This window comes from Bison bison, unplaced genomic scaffold (assembly GCF_000754665.1).
Source record: "Bison bison bison isolate TAMUID 2011002044 unplaced genomic scaffold, Bison_UMD1.0 scf7180017864260, whole genome shotgun sequence".
NCBI lineage: Eukaryota > Metazoa > Chordata > Mammalia > Artiodactyla > Bovidae > Bison > Bison bison.
The window spans coordinates 2,681,901-2,689,795 of record NW_011494832.1 but is presented as its reverse complement, the minus strand read 5'-3'; the positions used below and the strand labels follow the sequence as shown (position 1 = coordinate 2,689,795).

General features: G+C 34.4%; 1 protein-coding gene across 1 annotated transcript in view; it reads left to right on the top strand.

The window, feature by feature from the left end:
* The window catches only part of MAGI2 (membrane associated guanylate kinase, WW and PDZ domain containing 2), a 1,467,824-nt gene that overhangs the window by 224,790 nt on the left and 1,235,139 nt on the right, over nucleotides 1-7,895 (top strand). The gene's annotated exons all lie outside the window — the stretch shown is intronic.

The window sequence follows — 7,895 nt, the reverse complement described above, 5'->3', positions numbered from 1 at the left end:
TATTAGTCTTTGCCCTGCTTCATTCAGTATTCCAAGGCCAAATTTGCCTGTTACTCCAGGTGTTTCTTGACTTCCTACTTTCGCATTCCAGTCCCCTATAATGAAAAGGACATCTTTTTTGGGTGTTAGTTCTCAAAGGTCTTGTAGGTCTTCATAGAACCTGCATGTATACTAACAGTGAGAGAAAGCATTAGGCATTTTTGGAAGTACATAAATAAATTTGAGAATAAATGATGAAAATAATTATCCTTAACTTTCCAATCCATTAACTTCTTATTAGGGTTATTAATAAGTTAAATTGTCAAAAAAATATTTGAGATAGCTTACAAAACAGCACAAAATAGAAATAAAATCAAATGAGAATGAAAATCAATTAAGAAAAAGCAGAAATATAATGGTTAAGAGATCCCAGGTCAGCATTTCAGAAAGTTTAATGAATTAAATGTCAGTGTGCAGTTATCTACATCTTAGTGTCTGCCTTTCCACATCATCCTGTGCCTAATTATTACCCCAGGCAGCAATTACCACCAGGACTTTTTTAATTAAAAAAAATCTAATTCAAAACTTACCTGTAACATAAAATAAAATTTAGCATTTAAAAATATCATGTGTGTTGGTCACTTATTTGTGTCTGACTCTTTGCAACCCCATGGCCTGTAGCCTGCCAGGCTCCTCTGTCCATGGAATTCTCCAGGCAAGAGTACTGGAGTGGGTTGCCATTTCCTTCTCTGGGGGATCTTCCCAACCTAGAAATTGAACCTGGGTCTCCTACATTGCCAGCGAAGGCACTGGCAACTCACTCCAGTATTCTTGCCTGGAAAACCCCATGGACGGAGGAGCCTGGTAGGCTGCAGTCCATAAGAGTCGGATACGACTGAGCGACTTCACTTTCACTTTTCAATTTCATGCATTGGAGAAGGAAATGGCAACCCACTCCAGTGTTCTTGCCTGGAGAATCCCATGGACAGAGGAGCCTGGCAGGCCATGGTCCATAGGGTCGCAGAGAGCCAGACACGACTGAAGCAATTAAGCACGCAGGCACGAGTGTCCTAAAGTATCTTTTTAAAGAGGTTGTGGAAAGAGTGATGATAAAGCTAAAAATATACTTAAGAAAAACTCAAGTTCATCTGCTGTCTAAATTGAAAATAGTAGTTGAAAATATATAGCAGTATATATGATCTTTTAGAAAATAATACAAGCTCATATGACAAAAATGACAGTCTCTAGAGTTTCTGAAAATTGTGTGCTTCACTTATGAGATTGATATCCTACATTTTTTCATGCAGAACTCAATGCTTTTTATTTTATGAATTTCTTCACACATAAAGTGCTTTTAGATATTTTTTTTAACAGTGGCATGACAAGCAGTATCATTTACACAAACACTGAGCTATTCAAAAAGTGGAATTCTTATTAATACAGTTTACCAATTCTGTGTAATTCATAGTACTTGTAACTATATTCACTAATTCATAGTATATATAACTATATTAACTAATTCATAGTACTTGTAACTATAATTTTGGTTGTTGTTTAGTAATTGAAAGCCTTCTTATTTATAGACTTTTTAAAAGTAAAAATTAACCTCCTAAGAGCAACTAGTCAAATGATATTTTTATAATGAGATGATTTTTTTTAATAGAGAAAAATATTTCCTAGGTTCACAAAGGCCTCATGGTCAGAAGAAAGATCAAATAAACAGAGTTGTTGTTTGTCTTTTTCTTCTTTATCTTCCCAAGGAAGACTAAGGGCCACAGAGGGTGTGGCATACATAATACAGTTTGAATACTGTAATAGGTACAAAAGGAAGACTCTATCTCCCTCAGATTGATTTTAGGAAACATAAATTAGGAAATAAGTTATGAAAATTGAACTCCTAGTTTATAGTTGAATCTTTTCTATTACCTAATATGGAATATATTTTTTGTAAGGAGTATTTATTAGTTTTAAAAATATGCAAATTAAGAAAATGGTGAAAAATTTCAAAGATACTCTTTTAAGTTATAAAGCTAAAAATCTTATGTAAAAATAACATAAGGGTGAAATATTTCAAAACCAGAAACAAATTGGAAAGAAACTATATGCCACCCCTCAAAGAAGGTCCAGAATTGGGTAAAGGAAACTTCATACAGATTTAAAGTTGCTTTTAAAGCATGCTAGAAGTTTGAACCCAGTTTTTTTAGACAGTATGTATTTTACATACTAGCTCTTAAATTAATTCTCCATGATTTCACCAACTGACTGCCCACTTTTTTTTACATTTAGTTGTTCATACTTAGCACTTTTTATCAGCATACCCATACTCTTCCACCTCATGTCCTTCCAGCACACCATAGTTTTGAAAGACTACATGAGCCTATTATACAGAGTGAAGTAAGCCAGAAAGAAAAACACCAATACAGTATACTAACGCATATATATGGAATTTAGAAAGTTGATAATGACAACCTGATATGCGAGACAGCAAAAGAGACACAGATGTATAGAACAGTCTTTTGGACTCTGTGAGAGAGGGAGACGGGGGATGATTTGGGAGAACAGCATTAAAACATGTATAATATCATATAAGAAACAAATCGCCAGTCCAGGTTCGATGCAAGATACAGGAAGCTTGGGGCTGGTGCACTGGGATGACCCAGAGGGATGGTATGGGGAGGGAGGTGAGAGGGGGGGTTCAGGATGGGGAACACGTGTACACCCGTGGGAGATGCATGTTGATATATGGGAAAACCAATACAATATTGTAAAGTAAAAATAAATAAATAAATAAAAAAGACTACATGAGACAGCTAGTTCAGAGTAGGAATTAAAATTTTAGCTACAAGAAACCTACACTTTAAAAAGATCTAAGAACTGAGTACCCTTAAAGTAAAATGCATTTACTGCTTTTCAGGTTAAAGCATACCTGTGTTGTATCTATGTATGTCTCTGTGTGTCTGTGTGTGAGTTGGTCTCATGTGGGACATCCCAGAACACTCTAATAAATTTTCATTTTTGCATCTAAAAAAATAAAAATTAATCAAAGTGTAGATTTTTATTAGAGTTTTACTTCTGGGGAACATAATACAGAATGGAAAACATTTCTGAATATCTAGTTCTTTATGTAAAATATTCTCAATCTTAAAATAAATATTTTTCTAAATCAGTGCTGTCAAAAATGTGAAAATAATTGGAATTTAATATCAGCCGCTGTACTATATTCACTTAATTACTAAAATAAAGTAAAAACAGGCATATTAACTACAAAAAGAAGACAATTCAACAACACTGAAACCATGATTAATGTATGGAGAGTTAATAAAGACTATTGGTATAGATGAGATTAAATTCCTTTTAGTCTCACAATATCCATATACTGAAAAAATGTGCTTAGCTATAATAAGAACTTTTATCCAAGATATAACATATTAGTAGTAGAAACCCTAAAGTATTAATGTTATATTAGTTAAAAATGATTACAGTAATTATTCTAGGAATTGAAAAGGAGACACATTTAATATTCTCACTAATTTCTTAATTAGGGAAAGGTATGATCAAAGGAAAAAAATATGTTGCTCTCCTTAGTCAAAACAACCTAAGAAGAAAGATCAATGAAATTACAAATTTCTTAAAGATAATAATAAGGATAATATTTAGTATGATTAAAAAAGCAAATAATTTCAAACTAGAAAATAGTAATGACCCCTGATTCTACTTGGTGATTTACTTTTCTGTGTTTTGTTTCGCTTTTGAAGAGCAATGTTCTTTAATGGTATTAGAACAATAAATTCCCTATCCTGTTCATTCCATCCTTGACCTTACATTACACTGAATTTGTGATGGTATGAGATGACAGGTAACTAAGTCATCAGTGACAGAACATGATTCCTCAAGAATAAAAAAAACTAAAACAATTTCAGATTATGGAAATTAATACTGATTTTGTTATTTACAATTATTCCAAAATCAAAGATAGGCCTACTGGGCAGCCTACATAGTTTACTTTTTTAAAATAATATTTATTTTTGGCTCTGGTGGTCTTTGTTGCTGCCTACTAGGAAGTCTACTAGGCAGCCTACATAGTTTAATTTAAAAAAAAAATACTTATTTACTTATTTATCTTTGGCTGTGCTTGGTCTTCATTGATGCATGCAGACTTTCTCTAGTTGCAGAGGGGGCTACCCTCCAGTTGCAGTGCACTGTCTTTTCATTGCCATGGACTCTTATTGCACAGCATGGGGTCTGGGGCAAGCAGCCTTCAGTAGTTGTGGCTCACAGTTTCAGAGCACAGGCTCAGTAGTTGTGGTGCATGGGCTTAGCTGCCCCACGGCATGTGGAATCTTCCTGGACCAGGGATCAAACCTGTGTCCCCTGCTTTGGCAGGCAGATTCCTGACCTCTGGACCACCAGGTAAGTCCCATAGTTTATTTATTAGAAGAAGACATTAAAAAGTAACAAATAGGGGTAAGATACACGAAGCTTCTATCTTCCCACTAGATGAGAGATGTGAGTACATACTGAAAATAAATATACAGAATTCAACCAGAGTTCTGAAGATGGCAAACATGAATAAAAATAGGAAGAGGAGATCTGTGGGGGAAAAGTCAAGGAAAATGCAATTGTAGAAGAGAAAGCACAGAGACAAGTTGATAATGCTCTTCCAGTATATTGGAGATTATTCAACAGGGCTGCTGACCAGCTGTTCCTAATCTTCCTTGAAATCATAAGTTGGAAGGGGTCAAAATTGTAATTTAACAGATTTAGATCAAGGAAGAGGTGAGGACAACAGAGGAGGAACAAAGGGCTGGTCCCAAAGAATATCCCAAATTCTATAGCACCAAGAAGTACATGCTTGCTTTAATTTTTTGTTCATAAAGGTAAGATCATCTGTTTAAACAATTTTTTTCATTGATCACTTATTTTTCTCCTTTTAAAATATTAAAAATAAGTGAAATCTTATAAGATTATATCATCCTATTTTAAAGACAACTGCAAAGTGAGAGACAATAAAAGGCACAGTGGTTAAGAACATGGACTATGGATTCAGACATTTGTAGCTTTGAATCCAGGTTTACCACTTTCTACCTGCGTAATCTTGGATCTAATTCCTCTAATCTTTAGTTTATGGATATATGCAAAGTAGGATTATTGTAGCATATTGGTCATTTTGAGGATAAAAGAGATAATGTATATGTATGGTCAGAAATGTGGACATATAGAAAACAAAAATTGTAACAATGAATAGTAGGAGGACTATCATACAGCATGATAGTAAAAGTGGTTCATTCTTTCTATTGTCTCATGTCTTGGCAGCATAAAAAAAGGGGGGGAGCCTATAAACAATATAAACCATTAAACTATGGCAGGGAAATTTTAGAGTAAAATTTATGCATGGTAGTCATTTTGTCCAGTATTTTGCCAAACTTTATGCTCATTTACCTCCTGGAGGTCTTTGAATGTTTTAAATAAATGGCATGAATTACTCAAAATGTATTTAGCACTTAAAGTATACACGTGGTGTGATGTGCCAGGGAGAGGTGGCAGAAGGCCTCTTGATGCTAGAGAGCAGGTCCCATAGGAAAGGCCAGCATCAGGACAGCAGTGGACTGAGAAGCAAACCAGCAGACAAAGATGAAGAGAATATGAGAACGAGAGGGTGATACAACTCATGCAAATCAGGAGGACTTGAAAGAGTAGAGCAACAGCAGTGTCAGAGCATCAGGCGAGCAGTCCATGACCAAAAGACATTAAGGAAGGGACAGCCAAGATAAACCACTGAGGCACTGGCACATGAAGCGCATCCTGAAACAGAAGAGATGCGTTGGCCCAGTCTTAGCTGCTTCATTCTACTCTCATGGGCAAGCAAGGCTTCAGGGACCCAGGTTTGGACATCTGCCATTGATTAAATTAAAGCTGTTGATTGGGTGGAGTATGGGAGGGGCAGACAGCTCTCTGGCAAAAACACCTTCTTGACATAAAGTAATAATGAGTTTTTCAGCCATTTGTGATCAATTAGTTGCAGTTTTGATACATGAGATGTTGATGTGGTGCTTTTAATTTATTATTAATACCTTATTTTAACTTGTGGCTTGTAAATGGTGCCTTTGACGTGACCACTTAAACCATGAAAGTGATCTTTATAAATAATTTACAATAGAAATAATAAGTGACATCTAGAGGGGACTGTGTATGGAGATGTGGTAATCAGCCTGACACAGGCTGCTTCTTTATCTGTCAGTCTGCTAAGTTGTATGTATTGTTTAATTATTATGAAGATATTAATGTGACTAGACTTCCTTTATCTGTTAGAGAAAAACATGTGGTATTGTTTTCTATATTTACAATGCAATTCATACTTTAAATCAACTGTGCATCGCATCTTTGCCTTGATATTGTAACTCAAAGGGGACATTTATGTCAAAAATACTCTTCTGAATAAATCAAATTAGCATGATCTGTGTTGTGGCATATGTGAAGAAGAGGCATTTTATTCAAATTTATTTATAAATTCAGCAATTATTTTTAGTTCATTAGAACCCCACTTTTAAATTATCATACCCATGAAATTGACTCCTTAGACCATACAGATTCCTATATCTCTATAATTTGGGCTGTGTGTCTTTCTGTATTTTAAGTGTACATCATATTTTGTTTCACCTAAATAATTATTTTGTGGAAATATAATTTATTTATATTGTTGTGTTAATTTCTGCTGTATAGCCATCTAAATATTCAGAAAAATGTACTAATTGAAAATATTCTAGAGATTTATTTCTCAAAGAATAATTCTTAAACCATCAATGTTGTCATTGTTTAAGAACTTATTAGAAATACAAAATTAAGGTTCCATGTCAGAATTACAGGATTAGAAATTTGCAGGATGGGTCCCAGCCATCTGTGTTTTAAACAACCTCAAAGGAAATCTGATGCACACTGACTTTTAAGAACCACTAATCAGTGGATCAATTACTTCTTTCATTTATGTGACTTAATGTGATTAGTTAATTTGGTTAATATAAATTAATGTAATCTATATGACTTGGTAGCTACTGTGAGGGCTACACAAGGGATTAGTAATATTCTCCTTCTAGAAGATTATAATCTAATGTACTAACTCATAAATTAATAATATTACAGGAGTTATAATCACTATGAAGGGTTAAATAATATTACAGGAGTCTAACAAGTGCCATAGGGCAGTGTAGGATGAATTACTAAATTATAAAGAAGGTATAATACTGTCATTACACTGTAGTGAGTGTAATGTCTTTACATTACATCTTACACTGTAGTAAGAGACTAAAGAGTCAGACTTCCCACATTCAAATCCCAGCTCTGTCACTAATCAGTACCTACCTCAGAGGATTGTTGTGAGGCTAAGGGCATTAGAATAGCACCTGACATAATGAAGTCTATGTAAACGTTAGGCATTATTAATACTATTTTACTATGGTGAACAGAAAGTTCCATGAGAATACAGAGTAGCACTTTTTTAGCTGAAGGGACTAGAATGACTTAAAGAAAGAAATAATTTTATCTAGGCCTTAAAGTATGAGCTTATGTCAATGGGAGAGTAGCAAAGGGGAGGGATCCTGATGGCAAATGAGAACAAATGAGTAATCTTTCCTTCTAAGATAAAAAATTATACAGGTTCGAAATCTCCAGTGGTTCAGTTTCAATTCACTGGGAAAGCATTCTTTTACTTGGTTGATTTACAACATGCCTATCATCCTCCTTTAAAAAAACTGTTTATCAAATATCAGTTATGTGCCTTGTACTGAGAATCTGAAAATACAGTAATGAACAAAATGGACAAAGTACCAACTTTAAGTGTTTTAGGGACTAGAACAATGACTCAGAATAACTTTCAAATAAAATTTCTTAAACCAAAGAAATTATGGGAAAAGTCACATCAA